This window comes from Balaenoptera ricei, chromosome 10 (assembly GCF_028023285.1).
Source record: "Balaenoptera ricei isolate mBalRic1 chromosome 10, mBalRic1.hap2, whole genome shotgun sequence".
NCBI lineage: Eukaryota > Metazoa > Chordata > Mammalia > Artiodactyla > Balaenopteridae > Balaenoptera > Balaenoptera ricei.
The window spans coordinates 70,275,843-70,299,522 of NC_082648.1; the positions used below are offsets into that span (position 1 = coordinate 70,275,843).

At 37.7% G+C, this 23,680-nt stretch overlaps 1 protein-coding gene across 5 annotated transcripts in view; it reads left to right on the forward strand.

Annotated features, from left to right (window-relative positions):
• Window positions 1–23,680, forward strand: part of TMTC2 (transmembrane O-mannosyltransferase targeting cadherins 2) — a 1,049,079-nt gene that overhangs the window by 550,116 nt on the left and 475,283 nt on the right. The window contains exon 13 of one of the 5 annotated variants that reach the window (XR_009505423.1): window positions 8,419–8,513. The exons of the other annotated variants lie outside the window; for them this stretch is intronic. The gene's annotated coding sequence lies outside the window, so the exon portion shown is untranslated. The remainder of the gene's footprint in view (window positions 1–8,418; window positions 8,514–23,680) is intronic. 5 annotated transcript variants of the gene reach the window in all.

Consider the following 23,680-nt stretch of genomic DNA (forward strand, 5'->3'; position numbering starts at 1 on the left):
TAAATCCTTATAAAAGAACAGGCTGCAGATGAAAAGCTTTCCTTGGTTTCAAATGAAACTAAGGTTGAGACAAAAATTTATAAATCAAAATGCTGCGGTGTAAAGGAAAAGCACATAAGAGCTCTTTAGCTCTTATGGGAGATGCTTTCTCCCATCGTCTGTTTTGCAAAATACAATAATAATCCTAATAAAGAATTAATAGGAAAGCTACTTTGGATCACAAGAAATTATGACAAAAGGATAACTTTTCCAATGAATGTCATTGAAGTTTATAGGAAGAAAAACCACACACTTTTTCTAGGGGAGATGCTGGTTTGTGGGGGGATGGGCTGAGGAATACTGGTTCAGAGAGAAGGAGTCTGCAATGAATGGTCCTGATAGCTTCTTGGATGCTGCCAGAAGAATAGAAAAAGAATTGAAGATGGAATAAAGACAGGATATACCATGTATTAAAGACCTATTTAGTGATCAAAACTGCATCAGAAGCTTCACTTTGATTTCTTACTTAAGCCTTACAATATCCTAAAAGGGTAGTTCAGTTCTTTTTAATCTAGTAGGAGGGAATCAAGATTACAAGAATTACAAGGATTGAGTAACTGCCCAGGATTCAACTGCTGGTAGATAAGCGATAAACCATGATTAGAAAATGAGCTTGTCTGACTATAAAACTTATGCCGTTTCCCCTCTGCCAGGCTGAGAGACGGTTTCTCTTGGGAAGCCAGCTGCAAACCTATTTCAGCCAGGCTGGACTACTATTTATCACCACCACAGTAGCTGTCATCCTCATGATTGGGATACAAAGCATGTAGCTGACCAAGCACAGGGAAGAGTGTACATCTGTTCCTTTATCTCCTTGGGAGGTGCCGAGGAGGGAAGCAGCAGTGGTGAAAACCATCTGAGGCAGGGCACAAGGATGCCCGTGGATGGCATCTTACCATTCCTTTCTCTCAACTTCTCTGCAGAGAGGGGAGAGGTTACTGACAATAATAATGTTAAAAATATCTTTACACAAACAGTATTTTTATCATTCATAGAGAATGTCTGAATATATATGGAATGTATCCACATTATTATATATATATTTATATATATTATTTATGTACACATTATTTTATTTATATGATATACCTTATTTTATATATGAATATATATAATATATAAATATTCATATATAAAATAATGTGTATATATTATTCATACACATTATTATACACATACGCTATTCTGTTCCTCTTCATGGCCATAATTTGTGGTTATGAAGAGGATATGAAAACAGAGAAATCTGAAGTCTAAAGTGCTAGCAAGTGACAGACACAAACACAAACCCAGGTCACCTAACTACCTTCTGTTACAATCCCAGCACTCGCTAGAAGATGTCTGCCTGTTTTAATATAGCTTGCCAGTTTCACAGGGCAATTGCAAAGCTGACTTCCTATTTGAAATTAAGATTCTTTACTTCCTCAGAAGAAAGCTTCTATATACAAAATATAATGGCATAGTAATGAGCTCCCCTGAGTGTATCAACCCTCTATGCCCACCCTCAAATATTACCCCTCTTTTGCTTCCTGTAGTGTCCAAAGTAAAAATCAACAGGAACAGTAGGTGGCTGGGAGAGCATAGAAGTTGGAAGTTCAAAACAGTTGAATAACATTTAAGAATAAGTCCTTATGAATGGTGAAATCTTGGTTTAGAAATACTTCCTTTTTGGAAGAGATGCTAGGGTGGGGAGAAGGACCCTGTTATTTAGAGACAGACTGGGGACTAGGAACAATCTCTCCTTTTCAGTTTCTTGTCTTTGAAAATGTGTGATCCTGCTAAAATAATTCTCAGCCAATTGAATATCCATTGAACAAAAAACATAGATGACATTTTTTTAGATGAAGCCTCTCTGTTTCGTGCTAATTATATCTGACCACCGATATCTTGAGAGAAGTGTAAGGTATTCATGGGAGGTGGATCAGAAGTTTGCTGTGAGAAATAATTTCTATCCACCTTGTATTTGCTGACAACAGATGAGAACGCAAACACAATAGGAAAATTCCTTTGGGGACTCCTGACCAATCATATAGTAAAATGTGGGATTTGGGTACAATAATTTATTCATCTTTATTTCTTTGTTGAAGAACATTAAACATAAAAAATTGGAACATCAACGCAGTTCATCTTAGATATTCAAAATTATAGAAGTGGAGAAAAGAAAACATCTATGACAATGATTCTGAACTAGCACGGAAACTGAAACATTGCTTGATCTCAAATTACTTCTTTTAAATCAACTTGGGAAATGACATAACCATACTTAATTCCTCCGAGAAGAACTGTTCAGTTCCAACCATCTGCTAAATTAAGCAGCAGTGATTATAATGAACATTTACAACAGACCTGATACAAAAGGGGATAATAACTTTATGCATAAGACAAAGTCCTGGGAGGCTACTGCAATCTCGAAGATGAAGATGGAAATTAGGAGAACAGATTTTACAGTGTACTGGAACTCTAGGAGTGGTGATGGTCAAAGTGCAACATCACATTTCCTTAAATTTTTATTTCATTTTAGGAAAAATGGTCACCAAATTCTATCAAACTACCAGTTTTCCAGATTTTTCTTTTACCACGTCTCATCAGATCACTAGTTTTTCTTTTTCCTGGTGGTAACGGAGATTTTGTTTTCTTGTTTATTGTCCCTTCCTCTGGGCAGGTACAAAAGTTTTCAGCATAACTTCTAACAAATGTAAGAAGACCAAAAAATTAAAATAGCTGGTCTCCTAAGGACCAATAACCCTGAAAGATGTGTCATTAATGAGTCTAGCAGTTTTCTTCTTTGGTCCTTGAGTGGATGTTCAATGTTTCTGCAATTTTCTGGCACTGTTTATTTATGCGTGTGGGTCCACACACATTTTCCATGAAACTAGTTGCCTCAGACTAGTATTATTCAGGTGAAATAGTAATAATAATAATAAGTTTTTCGGCCTTGCCTGCCCTAGAATGTTGCCTATGTTTATTCTTCAACCGGAGAAACTGCTTTCATAGCACAGGATCACATTATTAAATATTAGCAGGGACTCCTCATCAAAAAAGAAAAAAAAAATTTGTATTTGCACGTGGCTCCAAGTTCATGGAAAATAAAATGCCTTAGAAGTTCTCTTCCTTCCAAATGCCAACAGAGCTAATATGATAGGGGCACTAAGGCATCTGGGAGAGAGCTAAGTGATGTTTTAGATTTTCAAAGACATAGTTCTGATTGTGTTGCTGCCTCCACCACCGACAGGATTTGAAAGCTTGAGAACAGGGGAACCTCCCTCTCCTTCCTCACGCACACGCTCACTGCCGTGGAAGATATTATTTATGAGTCTTCACAATAGTCTCACTCATGAAATGCCTTCCCTGAACTTTACAGTCTATGGAACAAAGAGGTCTGGAAATTGATTAAAGGCGCTAATTATTGTAGTTGCATTTAGAGGTGTGATTGACAGGGCAGATCCCAGGGAAAACACAAATAGTCCCTCCTACTCTAGCAACTGCTCATATGTTAATTTACTAGAATTAAACATGTTCAGATTACATAATGCGAATAATATTCAGTTTAGGAATACTAGTGAGGTTAATAAACACAGAGGTCTTAAAGGGCCTTTCTTTTTTTTGTATCACTAATTGTACTTAGCGGAGTCTTTAACAAGGCTTTCTTCCTCTTTCTTAATGCCATTTTGTAGGGATATTGGGATGATTCATTTCAAATAATACTGAACTCTGTGAAACCCAAAGACCCATGAGAAAATGTTTGCCCATCACCCATTCATTTATCCATCCATCCATCCATCCATCCATCCACCCATCCATCCATCCATCCCCTAAACATTTATTCACTCACCATATATTTCTTAAATCACTACCATGTTTCAGGCACATAGTGAGCAAGAAAGATATAGTTTCTGCCCTCATGTGGCTTATATTCAAAATAGAAAAGACAGAATATTGAAAAGAATGATTGATCGGGTATTTTTGACAGACACTGTGTTAGGTTTGGCAAAGAGGCAAAGATTTCCCTCGGATGTCACTCCCAAGGACTTAATATCCTAGGCACATGGCCTCCTAGCCTTTCTAAAGTTTCCCACATTCCAGTAGTGACTCTGAGGCAGAAGTCTTCAGACCCGAGAGACCACATGGGCTAGTCCAGCTTATGTCTCTGTGGTAACCAGGGAGGACAGATGCCCGACTTAATGATGAGCAGGTATGGCAAGAAGAGGGCAGTGCCCAGTGAAAATGCTGGCAGTGTGCCAAAGCCACACAGATGATCGTTATTTTTGCAGAAAGACACAGTATGCCTCACGTGAGAAATGTTAAACTGAATACAATTCCACTTGCTTCAATGGCAGGTGACAAGGATTTTTACCTGCTCTTTCAGTGAGGCTAACTAGAGAAGCAGTGAATGCACATCAGCCAAAGAGGAGGAAATAGGTGACACAGTGATTCTGGATCACCCTCACCTCTAGAGGCCACAGCCATCTGGGGGTTTGGCTTCCTCCCTGGGCCGTCACAAGGAAGTGCTTGTAGGATCCACAAACCTTCTATTCATTTCCCAGGCTGTGGGTTCTCTCCCTGCCTCTCCCACCCTGTGGTTGCAAATGCTGCTCTGGAAGACAGCAATACAATTGCAAGTTAACAGGCATGTACAATCTACTTTACTGTTTGCAGACTAAAATTTGTCTTTCTACCTCAGCCTTCCCAATAGGTGTTCCATGTTGAACTAGCTCTTCAATTTTGAGGCAGTATTTGCACTGTCTTGAAGAAGAACCAGGTTCATAGCCCAGTGCATCTTCTGGAAATGAATGCATTCAATGAATTATTTATCGAGACTCTTGGGTATATTACTGCTGCCTTGACAATAGCTTTAGCTTTTGAGTGAATTATGGGGTCTAGGGTACTGGCCCCAGAGAATGTCTTAGGAGGTCAGGAAAGTAATATGTTTTATAACATCACTAGGGTAACTGCAAGAGGTGTGAGAGAACTGGTGGATTTAAAGAGTTGCTTCTTCAGACAGCTTAAGTTTTCATTTTCTATGCCAGGTTTATGTCAAAAATGATATTTTGGCAGTGAAATAACAGAATAACTAAAGCAACTAGCTAAAATGTGGGAATTCAGTCAATTCAGTGATTTAGGATCAGGTAGACAAAATAACTCATTTTTAAAAAATAATATTTGAAGGGAAAGATATTTCTGGATGTTTTATTCAACTCTGCATGTATACATAGCATAAATAAGTATTTTATTAGGATGTAGATAACTTGCAGCAACTGATCAGGTACATACAAAGTTAAAAACAGATGTTTTATTGAAAGCCATAGATTGTTTGCAAACTTGAACACTCTTTGCCTTAGATCTGCCCTTACTTAAAGATCTAACACACTTTATATTTCTGTATTTTAGATAAAACTAAGAGCATAGACCTATGACTTCCAGCTCTGCCACGTCACATAGAATTATGAAAATATTTCACTTATCTAGTCTTCATTTTGTGATCCAGTGACAAAATAATCAGGTGTTTGTGCGATAGAGCAGCAATAATAAGAGTTCTTTGTTTCTATGATTCTGCCCCTACTCACTCTATGATAAATTGATACCTTCTCACAAGGGCTTGTAAATGTAGAGCTCCTGACTAAGACAGGATATTCTGCCATTCTGGTCACTTCTCTGATCATCCCAATGATGTCCCCTGTCCCTCAAAAGTCTAGTGTTTGGTCCCACATCTGGTTGGTCTTGCTTGTGGCTCAGACCATTGTGTGTCCCATTCTTGTTCCATCCTGCACCAACTCTCACACCCAGATGTGGAAAGTTGACTTAACATCAACCTGAACCACATGTATTCATATGGGCCCCAAGGTCTTGCTGCTTTATGCTGTCAGTATCTCACAGATCTGTGGCAATGTGATTCTCATTTTATTATTATTTTTTAAAATTCCATGCCCCTTGCCCTAGATCTCCACAGCTCTATTGAGGGCTGGGAGCTGATCTGGAGGATTCAGCACACCCTGCCTAACACTGTTTCTCTGACACTTTCATTCTCCAGTGACTATTGCTTGAACATGTATGTGCTTAGCATTGTGCTGGGTGCTGGAAATAGAGTTTTGAGCAAGACAGACACAGTTTCTGTCCTAAGGGGGCTTAGAGTCTAATGGGGGTGATAGGTGCAAACAAGTAAATCAATCAATAAATTATTGTTTAAAGATAGATATTGAAGAAATAATTACAAATGTAAGTGATGTTGCAAAATGGGAAGTAAAGAGTGGTATGAAAGGTTATATTGAGGGGAAATTAAACAACCTCAGAGGGTCAGGAAAGGATTCCTGAGGAAGTAATATTTAGGCTGAGATCTGAGAGCAGAGAAGGAATTAAATAAGTAAGTGGCCGTGGGAAAAATTGGAGGAAAAGCAAGGGTGCCTCAGCCATGTTCAAAAATGATATTCTGGCAGTGAAATAATTAACAGAATAACTAAAACAACTAGCTAAAACGTGAGAATTCAGTATATTCAGTGATTTAGGATCAGGAAAATGTGTGAAGACCCTGCATTCCCAGAGATCAAACCCCATTTGAAGAGGTCAAATGAGAGCACTGTGTTTTCTTTAATGAGGCTGGAAAGACCAATGAAAACCAGATCAAGGGGGGCCTTGTAAGTCACAGGAAAAGGCTTGACTTTTATTCTAAGATAATGAGAAACACTGAAAGCTTGATTAAAAATATTTTAAATTATTAAGTATTCTAAAAGGACAAAATAATGTAAAAAAAAATAATACATTAGATACCTCTGTAGTCATCATCGAGCCTAGTATTTTGCATTTGCCTCACAGGGTTTGAAGAAATAAAATATTTCACTTCAGCTAAAATCCCGGACTCATGTCCCTTCTTCCTCCCTATCTTTCCAGATAACGACTGTCCTGAAGTTGGAGTATATCAGTCCTATGTAATGATGTAGTATCTAGTGAAGCTCAAAAAGTGCAATCCCCATGACCTTGCAATTTGTCTTTTAGGTATCTATTTTAGAGACCTCACATATATGCACAAGAGACATTTTCAAGAAACTTAATCACAGCATTTTTTATTGCAATGAAAAAGTGGGACTAACATAATAGTCCTCAGTAGAGGGGTAAATAAAGAAACCCTGGTTTAGTCATACAGTGGAATCCTGTTCATGAGTTGAAAAAAAGTGCCTTGGAGTTTATGAATTGTTGAGGATAACATTTAAAAAATAAGATGTTTTGTTAAAAAGGCAAGTTCCAAAGGAATATCTAGTATATAGTTCATGTATAAAAAATTTAAATACATAAATAAAATGGTATCTATTATTTATGGAAGCAAATATATATAGTGAAAATATAAAAAACATTCAAGCTTCTAAGCAGGGAGATATACAGTAGAAATTGCATTTTATAAGCTCAGTCTGGCTACAGTTTTAAGAATGCAATCACAAGGGTATACCAGTAGAGTATATTGCAATATATTACTATATTATAGTCGAGTAGTTGAACAATAACTGGAACTTTGATTAGGGAGCAATGTAGACAGATTCTAGAGCTATTAGAAGGTAGAATTTTTAGGATACGTGTTTGGCTATGAGGGTGTGAAGGGTGGAAAGGAGGCAAGTGACTTATAAGTTTCTGGCTTGAGTAACTTGGTCACTTGTGCTTCTATTTACTGATGCAGGGAACAAGGATTGCATTGACAGCTCTGGGAATGAGCGGAGGAAATAAATCCAGTGTTTGAAAATTGAAGTGGGGTTGCTTTCTTCAACTAGAGAAGTCAGGGATAGATGGGAAATGGACCTGATGGTCAATAGAGAATTCCGAAATGGAGATAAAGTTTGAGCATCCTCAGCATATACTATGGGAGGTCATTCAATTTGTAAGAGTAGGTAGAATTGATTAGACACACGGGATGAGAAGAAAAGATGGCCTAGGACTGAGCCCTGAGAGACATTAAAATGTAGTGCTGTCAATGGAGGCTGAGAGGAAGAGGCCATAGAAATACGGGGGGAAAAGAGATGGGAGAGAATATGGAATCAGAGAAGCCAAGGAAGCAAATTATTTCCAGAAAAAGGAAGCAGCTAACAATTTTGAATGCTGATGATACTTCAAGCAAGAGAAGGGTTGAAAAGTTGAATTTTGGGATTTGCTCTGTTGGATTTTGCTCTATAGAAGTCATTAGTGATATAAAAGTGAGCATATTCAGAAGAATGGTTGGGCTGAAAACCATTTGGGGTGGGTTGAGAAGTAAATGGAGGAGTAGAAGTGGAGATAAGCAAGAGGAAGCGACATCTTATATGAGTAGTTTGGGAAGGAAAGGACAACCATGGGTAAGAACTGGGGGACTAGGAAGCTAGGGTGAAAGGAATAATTGTTTTGTTTTTGTACATTTGTTTCTTTAAGATGAGGCAAATTTGAACGTGTTTAAATGCTGCTGGGAAAGATTCAGTAAGGAGGAAGAGACTGAAGATATAGAAAAAGGAGAAGATAACCAATGGGTGAGTTTCCCCAAAGAAGGTGAAATTCAAAGCATTCTACAATGATTTATTGTTGAATTAATTGATGCATGAATAGGAAGAAGGATGTCATTTCTCCAGAAACAGCAGTAAAGCATTAAAAAAAATGGCTGTGGTCATCAATAGGTTTACTGATTTGGGTAGCAGTGAGCTGAGGGTTTTGATACCTGATCGCTTCTGTTATCTCTCTGAGGTGGGAAGTGAAACCATCTGCCGAGAGAAAGGAGAGGGAGGGGTAGGACTTAGAGGTTTTAGGTGAGCAGAGTTTGCAATAGTTGTGGAGTGTTGGAATGAATTCTGGATCAGGAAACAACATAGGATTTCTGTCACTTTTTAGTTCCAAGTTGAGGTTGGAAATTGTGAATTCATGGTGGTGCATTGTCCTTGGACCACACTTGTGTATCTACGCTCTATTCCCTTTGGATTAATTCTTTCACAAGAGTCTCCTCATTTCTTCCTACAGACTCCCCTTCCAGGTGTGCCACACATGTCTGAATTTACAGTCAATATAAGGCATAGGTCAGTTTCAAGGAGCCAATGCTGTTTTCTTAAACTATGTCCAGCATATTTGAAAGAACCTTATACAATGGCAATATTCTAAGGCTTAGCTATCTATAACTGTGTCAGAAGCATTCATGGACTCCCAAATTTGTTGGGTTTTTAAGCCCTGAAGGAAGAATTGGGTATTTAACATTTTAGCTCTCTATAAATGACAATGTGAGAATAAAGAGTTCCATTTTTCACGAACAATTTATATAGTCTGTGACACAGGTTTCATCAACCCTGGACTGGAAATACAGAACCTGTGGTGTGCCTTCTTAAGTGTGGCAATGTTTATGTTATGCAAATTTTTATTGTTGTTGTCATTTGGTCATAGTCTTAGTTTGGGAAAATGTCATAAGTATTCAGAAGTCTGGGAACACTGCAGAATATTCTCATATGGTTACTGTGGTCCGATTGAGTCAGCAGCATATTGACACACATTCACTTTTCCATAGATTCAAAAGAACCAATGTTTTCTTTTTAAAAGTGACCTCATTTTCCATCGTAAACGTCTCTACTCTAAGGCCTGGTGAGAGAATTCCTTGGAAACCAAAGAACATTTAGTCATTTAATGTGTATATGGGTGTTTTTCTCTTTAATTTATGGAGTCCTTTGAGCGAGTAAATTAAAAAGTGGTGTGTTGGTATTCCACAGTTTGTCATTTTTGAGGCGAGTTTATTTCATAAGCAAGTCTATAATTTAAACAGTGTTCATGATCTTCTATGAAACTTTTAGTTATATCTATGCCATGCAAACTGGTTGAACCGTTTTCACACGATTTTGATCAGAAGGGTATAGAGCAGTAGAATGATCACCAGTTGTGGAATAAGAACTCTTGGGTTCCACTTCTAACTCTGCTACTAACAAATATAATCTCGAGTAACTCTTTATCTGAGCTCCAGTTTCCTGACCTGTGAAAAGAGGAGTTTTGTTAGGTGATTCTTAAAATATTTTCTAGATCTTAATCTCAGTTTTAGAAGTTGACACAGCTGTTTGGCAGCATGAAAAAAAAAAAGGCTAAACATTGTTAATTCTTATATGGTGCAATTAAAAATGTGCATGTTCAAGCCTGGGGTTTAAGTTCATAGGATTTATTCATTCATGCATATTTTTTTTTTTTAAACATCTTTATTGGAGTATAATTGCTTCACAATGGTGTGTTAGTTTGTGCTTTATAACAAAGTGAATCAGCTATACATATACATATATCCCCATACCTCCTCCCTCTTGCGTCTCCCTCCCAGCCTCCCTATCCCACCCCTCTAGGTGGTCACAAAGCACCGAGCTGATCTCCCTGTGCTATGTGGCTGCTTCCCACTAGCTATCTATTTTACATTTGGTAGTGTATATATGTCCATGCCACTCTCTCACTTCGTCCCAGCTTACCCTTCCCCCTCCCCGTGTCCTCAAGTCCATTCTCTACATCTGCGTCTTTATTCCTGTCCTATCCCTAGGTTCTTCATAAACTTTTTTTTTTTTTTAGATTCCATATATCTGTGCTAACATACAGTATTCGTTTTTCTTTCTGACTTACTTCACTCTGTATGACAGACTCTAGGTCCATCCACCTCACTACAAATAACTCAATTTCATTTCTTTTTATGGCTGAGTAATATTCCATTGTATATATGTGCCACATCTTCTTTATCCATTCATCTGTCAATGGACACTTAGATTTCTTCCATGACCTGGCTATTGTAAATAGAGCTGCAATGAACATTGTGGTACATGTCTCTTTTTGCATTACGGTTTTCCCAGGGTATATGCCCAGTAGTGGGATTGCTGGGTCATATGGTAGTTCCATTTTTAGTTTTTTAAGGAACCTCCATACTGTTCTCCATAGTGGCTGTATCAATTTACATTCCCACCAACAGTGCAAGAGAGTTCACTTTTCTCCACACCCTCTCCAGCATTTATTGTTTGTAGATATTTTGATGATGGCCATTCTGACAGTGTGAGGTGATACCTCATTGTAGTTTTGATTTGCATTTCTCTGATGATTGGTGATGTTGAGCATTCTTTCATTCATGTGTATTTTTATTCAATAATGAGCATCAGAAATTTGCTGGACAATGATGAATAAGAAACGTACCCGTCCGCAGGTGGTTCACATTGATGCATGGTACAGATATGTCAGCAGGTTATTGGAACAAATATGATAAGTGATCCTGCTATAATGTCTACATAATGTTCAGAACTTTCAATTCCCATGGATACCACTCTGGTCCAAGCTACCATTATGTCAATACCTCATCTAGACTGTTGTAAGAACCTCCTTATTGCTCTCCTTACTTCCATTCCTGTCCCATTCCAACTTACTCTCAAAAGGCAGCAAAAAGCAACATATTAAAAATATAAATTTAGTCATGGCACTTCCATTCTTGGATCCTCCACTGACTTCCCATTGTATCTCAAATGAAATCCAAGAATTGGCACGATCTGCCCCTCCCTACATCTCCAACCTCATCATGGTGCTTTACCTCTTGGTCCTAAAAGTCAGCCATGCTGGGTCAAGTTCTCATTCTTCAGGTTTCAATTCGGAGATCTTCATCTCAGAATGATTTCTCTTACCATCTAAATAGATTGTACATCCTCACTTCTTTTTCTGTTTCACTACCACTTGCTCTTATTTTTCACAGCACTTACAGCAACGTTTAACTTGATAATATTTTATTCCCTTATTTATTGTTTAACTCGCCCACTAGAATGACATCTCCATACAGGCAAGGAATTTGTCAGTTTTACTCACTTAGCATCTAGCATAGTCCTTATTGTATAGCTCATGAAATATTACTTGAAAAAAAACCAGTCCAATTATTATGACTTTTTCTGTTTTGCAACCTGAAAATATCAAGGAAATGGAAACAGAAGACATTCTTTGACATTTCTTATAAATGATGTGTCTAACAGTTACCAATTATGCAAAGATTGGCATGATTAAAATAATAATTTGCAATTTGTAGTATTATCACATTCTTTGTTTTTTTAAAACAAGGCATCTATGAAGAACCATAAAAAGAGAAATTCTTTTTTTTTTTTTTTTTAATTTTACACATGTGTGCATGTGTGTGTGTGTGTGTGTACAGTGCATTTTTGGGTGGGGTGATGCTCTGTGGTTTTTGTTTTTTGGTTTTTTTTTTTTTTAAAGACAGTGAAATAGAGAGAAAGTCTTTTTTATTTATTTATGGCTGTGTTGGGTCTCCGTTTCTGTGCGAGGGCTTTCTCTAGTTGCGGCAAGTGGGGGCCACTCTTCATCGCGGTGCGCGGGCCTCTCACCATCGCGGCCTCTCTTGTTGCGGAGCACAGGCTCCAGACGCACAGGCTCAGTAATTGTGGCTCACGAGCCCAGTTGCTCCGCGGCATGTGGGATCTTCCCAGACCAGGGCTCGAACCCGTGTCCCCTGCATTGGCAGGCAGACTCTCAACCACTGCGCCACCAGGGAAGCCCCAGAGAAATTCTCAATCGAACTAAGTCAAGTTCTATTTAAGTACTTATTCATACAGCAAGTTTTGGAAGAGTTTTAATTAGTGATGGGCTTAACGACTGTCTAACAATGTTTCACACCATTCAGCGTTCACTCTGATACTGTTAACAAAATAAACAATAATTATATTATTCCTTCTTATTAATTTTTCACTCATAAAAGCCTAAGTACTAATGTGCTGGTAAATAGCATCAATTTTCGTGTGCAATAATTTACTTACTTTTTGGTCTTTCCTATTACATTGTGATCTTATTTATTTTTACATAAGATTGAATATCAGGTCATGATGATAAATCTTATGTTTATAAATAATAAAGGGAAAGAAGGAAATATAAAAATAATAAAGTAATTTTTCACTTATATAGCCATTTGAAATTAATAAAAACTTGTAAGTGATACAAATGAAATTATTATGAAATATGGCTATAGATAGTTCAAATTTTATAGCAAAGTGTTTATTTTCCATAGTAGATAATACAGTAGGCTACTTAGACTCTATTAATACAGAGCTGTCTCTTTTTTTGTGTTATTCTCACTTCCTGGAATATTCGTAGTTCTCCTTTGAAGACCCACTACATCTCTAGAATTCTTAGTATATAAGAATCTATCACAGAACAGGTAGCTAATAAAATTTTGTTGACATGAAATGAAATATTTCTCCAAATTATTAAGTCCTACAGTGCTTATACTCTATGCCATATGAATTATCAAAACAGATCTGAGGGCTTCCCTGGTGGCGCAGTGGTTGAGAGTCTGCTTGCCAATGCAGGGGACACGGGTTCGAGCCCTGGTCTGGGAAGATCCCACATGCCGCGGAGCATCTAGGCCCGTGAGCCACAACTACTGAGCCTGCGCGTCTGGAGCTTGTGCTCCACAACAAGAGAGGCCACGACAGTGAGAGGCCCGCGCACCGTGATGAAGAGTGGCCCCCGCTCGCCGCAGCTAGAGAAAGCCCTCGCACAGAAACGAAGACCCAACACAGCCAAAACTAAATAAATAAATAAATAAAAATTTAAAAAAAAAGAAAAAAAGAATTAAACACACACACACACACTAAAGCTGTAGAGAGAATATTAAAATTATTTAAAAAAAAAAACAGATCTGAATTCTATTTTGTGTTTTAAAAATAGGATAATCACTAACAGTTTGTTATTTACAGTTAAATTTTATTTAGTTTTTGGATAGGTAATATGCACACACAGGTTATGCTTTTAGGGAAATGAAACCACTATTAATAATCTTGACATGCTCTCTTTCTTTTTAGTCTTTTTTCTAGGTATATTTAATTTGTTAAGGTCATACCATAATATAAGGTTTTGTTGTTTGTACTTAATGTGTTGTAAATATTATCACAGTGCTTTTTAATAGCTACAAAATATTCTGTCTATAGTTATATCTTACTTACTGTTATGCTATTTTAAAATACCTGGATTATTTCCACTCTATGTTAATATAAACCACGCTGTGACTAATATCTTGTGGTGTATATCTTTGTCTGCATTTTCTTCCCATTGCACCTCATGATAGGGATATTTTTATGCATTTTGAGATGTGTTGAAATAGCATTTAAAAAATTAGACAACTTTTTTTTTTTTTTTTTTTTAAACTGATTGGAAATTGAATGCAAACTAAGACCACTTGACTGTTACTGAAATGAATAGCCCAGTTTGCTTTTTTTTTTTTTTTTTTTTTAAGAAATTCACGTTCTTTTATTTATTTATTTATGACTGTGTTGAGTCTTCGTTTCTGTGTGAGGGCTTTCTCTAGTTGCGGCAAGTGGGGACCACTCTTCATCGCGGTGCGCGGGCCTCTCACCATCGCGGCCTCTCTTGTTGCGGAGCACAGGCTCCAGACGCGCAGGCTCAGTAATTGTGGCTCACGGGCCCAGTTGCTCCGTGGCATGTGGGATCTTCCCAGACCAGGGCTCGAACCCATGTCCCCTGCATTGGCAGGCAGATTCTCAACCACTGCGCCACCAGGGAAGCCCTAGACAACTTTTAATAATAGCTAAATTTACTATGAATACTTCAGGCATATTTTCTCATAACTCCCTTTGGGTAGATATTATTATTATTCATCACTTAAAACCATTGGAGAGCTCAAGTAATGCAGCCAAGGCCACATAGCTAGTTTGTGTTAGAACCAGGTCTTCAGCATAGTTTTTTCTGACTACAAGGATATACAATCTGAGTTGGCTTGCTTGGCTGCCATAACAAAATACCAGAGTCCAGGTGACATGAACAACAGAAATTTATTTTCTCCCATTTCCGGAGGCTGGAAGCTCAAGATCAAGGTTTGGTGTTCCAAGTTCTCTCTCCTCAGCTTGCAGCTGGCTGCCTTCTCGCTGTGTCCTCACATGGTCTTTCCTCTGTGCATACATGCTGTGTTCTAATCTCTTTTTCTCTTAAGGATACCAGTCGTACTGGATTAGGGCCTTCCCAATAAAACCTCATTTTACCGTAATTACCTCTTTAAAGGCCCTATTTCCAAACACAGTTATATTCTGAGCTACTTGGGATTAGGACTTCAACATACAAGTTTTGGAGGGACACATTTCAGCTCATAACATCATCCTGTATAATAAATAACATTTTCCTAAAGCAACAATCTACCTTACACTCAGTAGTGAAATGTCATTTCTTTTACAGTGTAGAATAAAAGAAAATATTTTATTTTTTAATTAAAAAATGTCTTTTGTTTTTAATTTTTCTGGAACTTCTAGATTAAACAATTTGACATAAAACAACAACAGCAAAAAGAACTATAGCAAACAGGAGGAAACAAAATTATTGTTATATGCAGATGATATGACTATACAACTAGAACTACACCCCACCCAAAATTAACAATAAAGCTCTTCAAATATTGAGGTATTCTTTAAAGTCTTAGATATAAAATATTCAAAACCAATAATTCTTCTATTGTTAATTAAAAGAATGTTGTTCTAACAACAGTAATTTCACTGTAGAAATTTTTTTTTATAAAATATACATACAAAAGAGTACACATAACCTGTATATATTGTTTAAAGTATAACAAAAAACAAACACATACACTCCACATCAGCTTAAGAAATGGAAACAACACACTTCCCTAAATGTCTGTCTGTCCTTTCAGGCTCCAAGATGTAATCAGAATTCTGATGTATTTACCACCCCTTTCCTTTTTTAAAAAAAAAAAGTTTTCTCATATCAGTGTATATCACTAAGCCATATATTTTCTATTTTGACTATTTTAGCACTTTATGTAAGTGGAGTAAATCTGTGTATCCTCTTCTGTGAGTGGTTTTTTCATTTGACATGTTTTTGAGATTTATCTGTGCTGTTTTCTAAAGCTGTAGTGTATTCATTTTTATTGCAGTCTAGTATTCCATGATATAAAAATACTACCGTTTATTTATCCATTTTCCTGTCTAAGGATGTTCAGAGTTGCCACTTTTTTAAGATATAAATAATGCTGCTATGAAGGTTCATGTTTCTTAGGATACATGTTTAAGAATATTCTAGGGCAGTGGCTTTTAAACTGTTTTGACTCCCACCCTCAGTAAAGAATTCATTTTACATTGTAGTGCAGTACACAGACAAGCACATACAAACACCCACACATGTATATGCACATATAACTAAAACAATATTTTTACAAAATAATAATACATGCAGTGCTCACTGACATTTTCTATTCTATTCTATTTTTTAAAATGCTGGTGGTGGACCAAAAAATTGATTTTATGGTACCAAAATATCTCTTTTAAAAGCAGTAAAGAATAATATGGAATTTTACTCCATATTAATAATGTGGAATGCTTCATATTATTCTCCAGGAGAAGGATGGCTTTAAATTCTACTAATATGGTAAAATTTTCTTTAAATCAATTTTAATCATATCTGTTCTTTTCTCGAAGTCCCTCTTTTTTTTTTAAATAAATTTATTTATTTTTTGCTGCGTTGGGTCTGTTGCTGCGTGTGGGCTTTCTCTAGTTGCGGCGAGGGGGGGTTACTCTTCGTTGCGGTGCGCGGGCTTCTCACTGTGGTGGCTTCTCTTGTTGCGGAGCACGGGCTCTAGGCGTGCGGGATTCAGTAGTTGTGGCTCATGGGCTCTCTTAGAGCACAGGCTCAGTAGTTGTGGCGCACGGGCTTAGTTGTTCCATGGCATGTGGGATCTTCCCAGACCAGGGCTCGAACCCGTGTCCCCTGCATTCACAGGCAGATTCTTAATGACTGCGCCACCAGGGAAGTCCTCAAAGTGCCTCTTAATCTGGTAGGTATTACATCATCCACTTCCCTCCTCTCGCTCTAATCAGTTTTTCCTGCCTCTTTCTATTTCTAGTGTTGATCCACCAGTCTCCTTGCCCTTTCAAAATCTTTCTCTTTGTGTGTCTCTAATCTTTTTTTTTTTTTAACATCTTTATTAGAGTATAATTGCCTTACAATGGTGTATTAGTTTCTGCTTTATAACAAAGTGAATCAGTTATACATATACATATGTCCCCACATCTCTTCCCTCTTGCGTCTCCCTCCCTTCCACCCTCCCTATCCCACCCCTCTAGATGGTCACAAAGCACTGAGCTGATCTCCCTGTGCTATGTGGCTGCTTCCCACTAACTATCTATTTTACGTTTGGTAGTGTATATATGTCCATGCCACTTTCTCACTTTGTCAAAGCTTCCCCCTCCCCATATCCTCAAGTCCATTCTCTATTAGGTCTGCATCTCTATTCCCATCTTGCCCCTAGGTTCTTCATGACCATTTTCTTTTTCTTTTTTTTTTTTACATTCCATATACATGTGTTAGCATACGGTTTTTGTTTTTCTCTTTCTGACTTACTTCACTCTGTATGACAGACTCTAGGTCCATCCACCTCACTACAAATAACTCAATTTCGTTTCTTTTTTTGACTGAGTAATATTCCATTGTATATATGTGCCACATCTTCTTTATCCATTCATCTGTTGATGGACACGTAGGTTGCTTCCATGTCCTGGCTATTGTAAATAGAGCTGCAATGAACATTTTGGTACATGACTCTTTTTGAATTATGGTTTTCTCAGGGTATATGCCCAGTAGTGGGATTGCTACTGGGATTGTTCTATTTTTAGTTTTTTAAGGAACCTCCATACTGTTCTCCATAGTGGCTGTATCAATTTACATTCCCACCAACAGTGCAAGAGGGTTCCCTTTTCTCCACACCCTCTCCAGCATTTATTGTTTGTAGATTTTTTGATGGTGGCCATTCTGACCGGTGTGAGATGATATCTCATGGTAGTTTTGATTTGCATTTCTCTAATGATTAATGATGTTGAGCATTCTTTCATGTGTTTGTTGGCAATCTGTATATCATCTTTGGAGAAATGTCTATTTAGGTCTTCTGCCCATTTTTGGATTGGGTTGTTTGTTTTTTTGACATTGAGTTGCATGAGCTGATTGTAAATTTTGGAGATTAACCCTTTGTCATTTGCTTCATTTGCAAATATTTTCTCCCATTCTGAGGGTTGTCTTTTCCTCTTGTTTATGGTTTCCTTTGTTGTGCAAAAGCTTTTAAGTTTCATTAAGTCCCATTTGTTTATTTTTGTTTTTATTTCCATTTCTCTAGGAGGTGGGTCAAAAAGGATCTTGCTGTGATTTATGTCATAGAGTGTTCTGCCTATGTTTTCCTCTAAGAGTTTGATAGTGTCTGGCCTTACATTTACGTCTTTAATCCATTTTGAGTTTATTTTTGTGTATGGTGTTAGGGAGTGTTCTAATTTCATTCTTTTACATGTAGCTGTCCAGTTTTCCCAGCGCCACTTATTGAAGAGACTGTTTTTTCTCCCTTGTATATTCTTGAATCCTTTATCAAAGATAAGGTGACCATATGTGCGTGGGTTTATCTCTGGGCTTTCTATCCTGTGCCATTCATCTATATTTCTGTTTTTGTGCCAGTACCATACTGTCTTGATTACTGTGGCTTTGTAGTATAGTCTGAAGTCAGGGAGCCTGATTCCTCCAGCTCCGTTTTTCTCTCTCAAGATTGCTTTGGCTATTCAGGGTCTTTTGTGTTTCCAAACAAATTGTGAAATTTTTTGTTCTAGCTCTGTGAAAAATGCCATTGGTAGTTTGATAGGGATTGCATTGAATCTGTAGATTGCTTTGGGTAGTATAGTCATTTTCACAATGTTGATTCTTCCCATCCAAGAACATGGTATATCTCTCCATCTATTTGTATCATCTTTAATTTCTTTCATCAGTGTCTTATAATTTTCTGCATACAGGTCTTTTGTCTCCTTAGGTAGGTTTATTCCTAGATATTTTTTTCTTTTTGTTGCAGTGGTAAATGGGAGTGTTTTCTTAATTTCACTTTCAGATGTTTCATCATTAGTGTATAGGAATGCAAGAGATTTCTGTGCATTAATTTTGTATCCTGCTACTTTAACAAATTCATTGATTAGCTCTAGTTTTCCGGTATCATCTTTAGGATTCTCTATGTATAGTATCATGTCATCTGCAAACAGTGACAGCTTTACTTCTTATTGTCCGATTTGGATTCCTTTTATTTCTTTTTCTTCTCTGCTTGCTGTGGCTAAAACTTCCAAAACTATGTTGAATAATAGTGGTGAGAGTGGGCAACCTTGTCTTGTTCTTGATCTTAGTGAAAATGGTTTCAGTTTTTCACCATTGAGGATGATGTTGGCTGTGGGTTTGTCAGATATGGCCTTTATTATGTTGAGGAAAGTTCCCTCTATGCCTACTCTCTGGAGGGTTTTTATCATAAATGGGTGTTGAATTTTGTCAAAAGCTTTCTCTGCATCTACTGAGATGATTATATGGATTTTCTCCTTCAGTTTGTTAATATGGTATATCACAATGATTGATTTGTGTATATTGAAGAATCCTTGCATTCCTGGAATAAACCCCACTTGATCATGGTGTATGATCCTGTTAATATGCTGTTGGATTCTGTTTGCTAGTATTTTGTTGAGGATTTTTGCATCTATGTTCATCAGTGATATTGGCCTGTAGTTTTCTTTCTTTGTGACATCTTTGTCTGGTTTTGGTATCAGGGTGATGTTGGCCTTGTAGAATGAGTTTGGGAGTGTTCCGCCCTCTGCTATATTTTGGAAGAGTTTGAGAAGGATAAGGGTTAGCTGTTCTCTAAATGTTTGATAGAATTCACCTGTGAAGCCATCTGGTCCTGGACTTTTGTTTGTTGGATGATTTTTTTTCCTAATTGTTTATTTATTTATTTATTTTGGCTGTGTTGGGTCTTCATTTCTGTGCGAGGGCTTTCTCCAGTTGCGGCAAGCAGGCGCCACTGTTCATCGCGGTGTGCGGGCCTCTCACTATCGTGGCCTCTCTTGTTGCGGAACACAGGCTCCAGACGTGCAGGCTTAGTAGTTGTGGCTCACAGGCCTAGTTGCTCTGCGGCATGTGGGATCCTCCCAGACCAGGGCTCGAACCCATGTCCCCTGCATCGGCAGGCAGATTCTCAACCACTGTGCCACAAGGGAAGCCCCTGTTGGATGATTTTTAATCACAGTTTCAATTTCAGCGCTTGTGATTGGTCTGTTCATATTTTCTATTTCTTCCTGGTTCAGTCTCGGCAGGTTGTGCATTTCTAAGAATTTGTCCACCTCTTCCAGGTTGTCTAATTTATTGGCATACAGTTGCTTATAGTAATCTCTCAGGATCCTTTGTATTTCTGCAGTGTCAGTAGTTTCTTCTCCTTTTTCATTTCTAATTCTATTGATTTGAGTCTTCTCCCCTTTTTTCTTGATGAGTCTGGCTAATGGTTTATCAATTTTGTTTATCTTCTCAAAGAGCCGGCTTTTAGTTTTATTGATCTTTGTTATTGTTTCCTTCATTTCTTTTTCATTTATTTCTGATATGATCTTTATGATTTCTTTCCTTCTGCTAACTTTGGGGCTTTTTTGTTCTTCTTTCTCTAATTGCTTTAGGTGTAAGTTTAGGTCGTTTATTTCAGATTTTTCTTGTTTCTTGAGGTAGGATTGTACTGCTATAAACTTCCCTCTTAAAACTGCTTTTGCTGCATCTCATAGGTTTTGGGTTATCTTGTTTTCATTGTCATTTGTTTCTAGCTATTTTTTGATTTCCTCTTTGATTTCTTCAGTGTTTTGTTGGTTATTAAGTAGTGTATTGTTTACCCTCCATGTGTTTGTATTTTTTACAGATTTTTTCCTGTAACTGATATCTAGTCTCATAGCGTTGTGGTCAGAAAAGATACTTGATACGATTTCAATTTTCTTAAATTTACCAAGGTTTGATTTGTGACCCAAGATATGATCTATCCTGGAGAATGTTCCATGAGCACTTGAGAAGAATGTGTATTCTGTTGTTTTTGGATGGAATGTCCTATAAATATCAATTAAGTCCATCTTGTTTAATGTATCATTTAAAGCTTGTGTTTCCTTATTTATTTTCATTTTGGATGATCTGTCCATTGGTGAAAGTGGGGTGTTAAAGTCCCCTACTATGATTGTGTTACTGTCGACTTCCCATTTTATGGCTGTTAACATTTGCCTTATGTATTGAGGTGCTCCTATCTTGGGTGCATAAATATTTACAATTTTTATATATTCTTCTTGGATTGATCCCTTGATCATTATATAGTGTCCTTCTTCGTCTCTTGTAATAGTCTTTGTTTTAAAGTCTATTTTGTCTGGTATGAGAATTGCTACTCCAGCTTTCTTTTGAGTTCCATTTGCATGGAATATCTTTTTCCGTCCCCTCACTTTCAGTCTGTATGTGTCCCTAGGTCTGAAGTGGGTCTCTTGTAGACAGCATATATACGGGTCTTGTTTTTGTATCCATTCAGCCAGTCTGTGTCTTTTGGTTGGAGCATTTAATCCTTTTACATTTAAGGTAATTATCAATATGTATGTTCCTATTACCATTTTCTTAATTTTGGGGGGTTTGTTATTGTAGGTCTTTTACTTGTCTTGTATTTCCTGCCTAGAGAAGTTCCTTTAGCATTTGTTGTAAAGCTGGTTTGGTGGTGCTGAATTCTCTTAGCTTTTGCTTGTCTGTAAAGGTTTTAATTTCTCCTTCAAATCTGAATGAGATTTTTGCTGGGTAGAGTAATCTTGGTTGTAGGTTTTTCTCCTTCATCACTTTAAATATGTCCTGACACTCCCTTCTGGCTTGCAGAGTTTCTGCTGAAAGATCAGCTGTTAACCTTATGGGGATTCCCTTGTGTGTTATTTGTTGTTTTTCCCTTGCTGCTTTTAATATTTTTTCTTTGTATTTAATTTTTAATAGTTTGAATAATATGTGTCTTGGCGTGTTTCTCCTTGGATTTATCCAGTATGGGACTCTCTGTGCTTACTGGACTTGAATAACTGTTTCCTTTCCCATATTAGGGAAGTTTTCAACTATAATCTCTTCAATTATTTTCTCAGTCCTTTTCTTTTTCTCTTCTTCTTCTGGGACCCCTATAATTCGAATGTTGGTGTGTTTAATGTTGTCCCAGAAGTCTCTGAGACTGTTCTGAATTCTTTTCATTCTTTTTTCTTTATTCTGCTCTGCAGTTGTTATTTCCACTATTTTATCTTCCAGGTCACTTATCCTTTCTTCTATCTCAGTTATTGTGCTTTTGATCTCTTCTAGAGAATTTTTAATTTCATTTATTGTGTTGTTCATCACTGTTTGTTTGCTCTTTAATTCTTCTAGGTCCTTGTTAAACGTTTCTTGTATTTTCTCCATTCTCTTTCCAAGATTTTGTATCATCTTTACTATCATTATTCTGAATTCTTTTTCAGGTAGACTGCCTATTTCCTCTTCATTTGTTAGGTCTGGTGGGTTTTTGCCTTGCTCCTTCATCTGCTGTGTGTTTCTCTGTCTTCTCATTTTGCTTAACTTACTGTGTTTGGGGTCTCCTTTTCGCAGGCTGCTGGTTCATAGTTCCCGTTGTTTTTGGTGTCTGTCCCCAGTGGCTAAGGTTGGTTCAGTGGGTTGTGTAGACTTCCTGGTCAAGTTGACTAGTGCCTGTGTTCTGGTGGATGAGGCTAGATCTTGTCTTTCTGGTGGGCAGGTCCACGTCTGGTGGTGTGTTTTGGGGTGTCTGTGGCCTTATTATGATTTTAGGCAGCCTCTCTGGTAATGGATGGGGTTGTGTTCCTGTCTTGCTATTTGTTTGGCATAGGGTGTCCAGCACTGTAGCTTGCTGGTCATTGAGTGGAGCTGGGTCTTGGTGTTGAGATGGAGATCTGTGGGAGATTTTTGCCATTTGATATTATGTGGAGCTGGGAGGTCTCTTGTGGACCAGTGTCCTGAAGTTGGCTCTCCCACCTCAGAGGCACAGCTCTGATGCCTGGCTGGAGCACCAAGGGCCTATCATCCACATGGCTCAGAATAAAAGGGACAAAAAAAGAAAGAAGGAAAGAAGAAGATAAAATAAAATAAAATAAAATAAAATAAAATAAAATAAAGTAAAATAAAATAAAATAAAGTTATTAAAATAAAAAAATGAAAAATAATTATTAAATAAATTTTTTTTAAGGAATAAAAAAAAAGAAAGCAGAGAGCAACCAAACCAAAAAACAAATCCACCAATGATAACAAGCACCAAAAATTATACTAAAAAAAAAACCCCAAAAAACGGACAGACAGAACCCTAGGACAAATGGTAAAAGCAAAGCTAATACAGACAAAATGACACACAGAAGCATAGACATACACACTCACAAAAAGAGTAAAAGGGGGAAAAATATATATATCATTGCTCCCAAAGTCCACCTCCTCAATTTGGGATGATTTGTTGTCTATTCAGGTATTCCACAGTTGCAGGGTACATCAAGTTGATTGTGGAGATTTAATCTGCTGCTCCTGAGGCTGCTGGGAGAGATTTCCCTTTCTCTTCTTTGTTTGCTCAGCCCCTGGGGTTTAGCTTTGGATTTGGACCCGCCTCTGCCTAAGGGCATCTGTTCTTCGCTCAGACAGGACGGGTTTAAAGAAGCACCTGATTAGGGGGCTCTGGCTCACTCAGACCCGGGGCGGGGGGGGGGGGGGGAGGGAGGGGCACAGATGCAGGGCGAACCTGCGGCGGCAGAGGCTGGCGTGACGTTGCACCAGCCTGAGGTGTGCTGTGTGTTCTCCCAGGGAAGTTGTCCCTGGATCATGGGACCCTGGC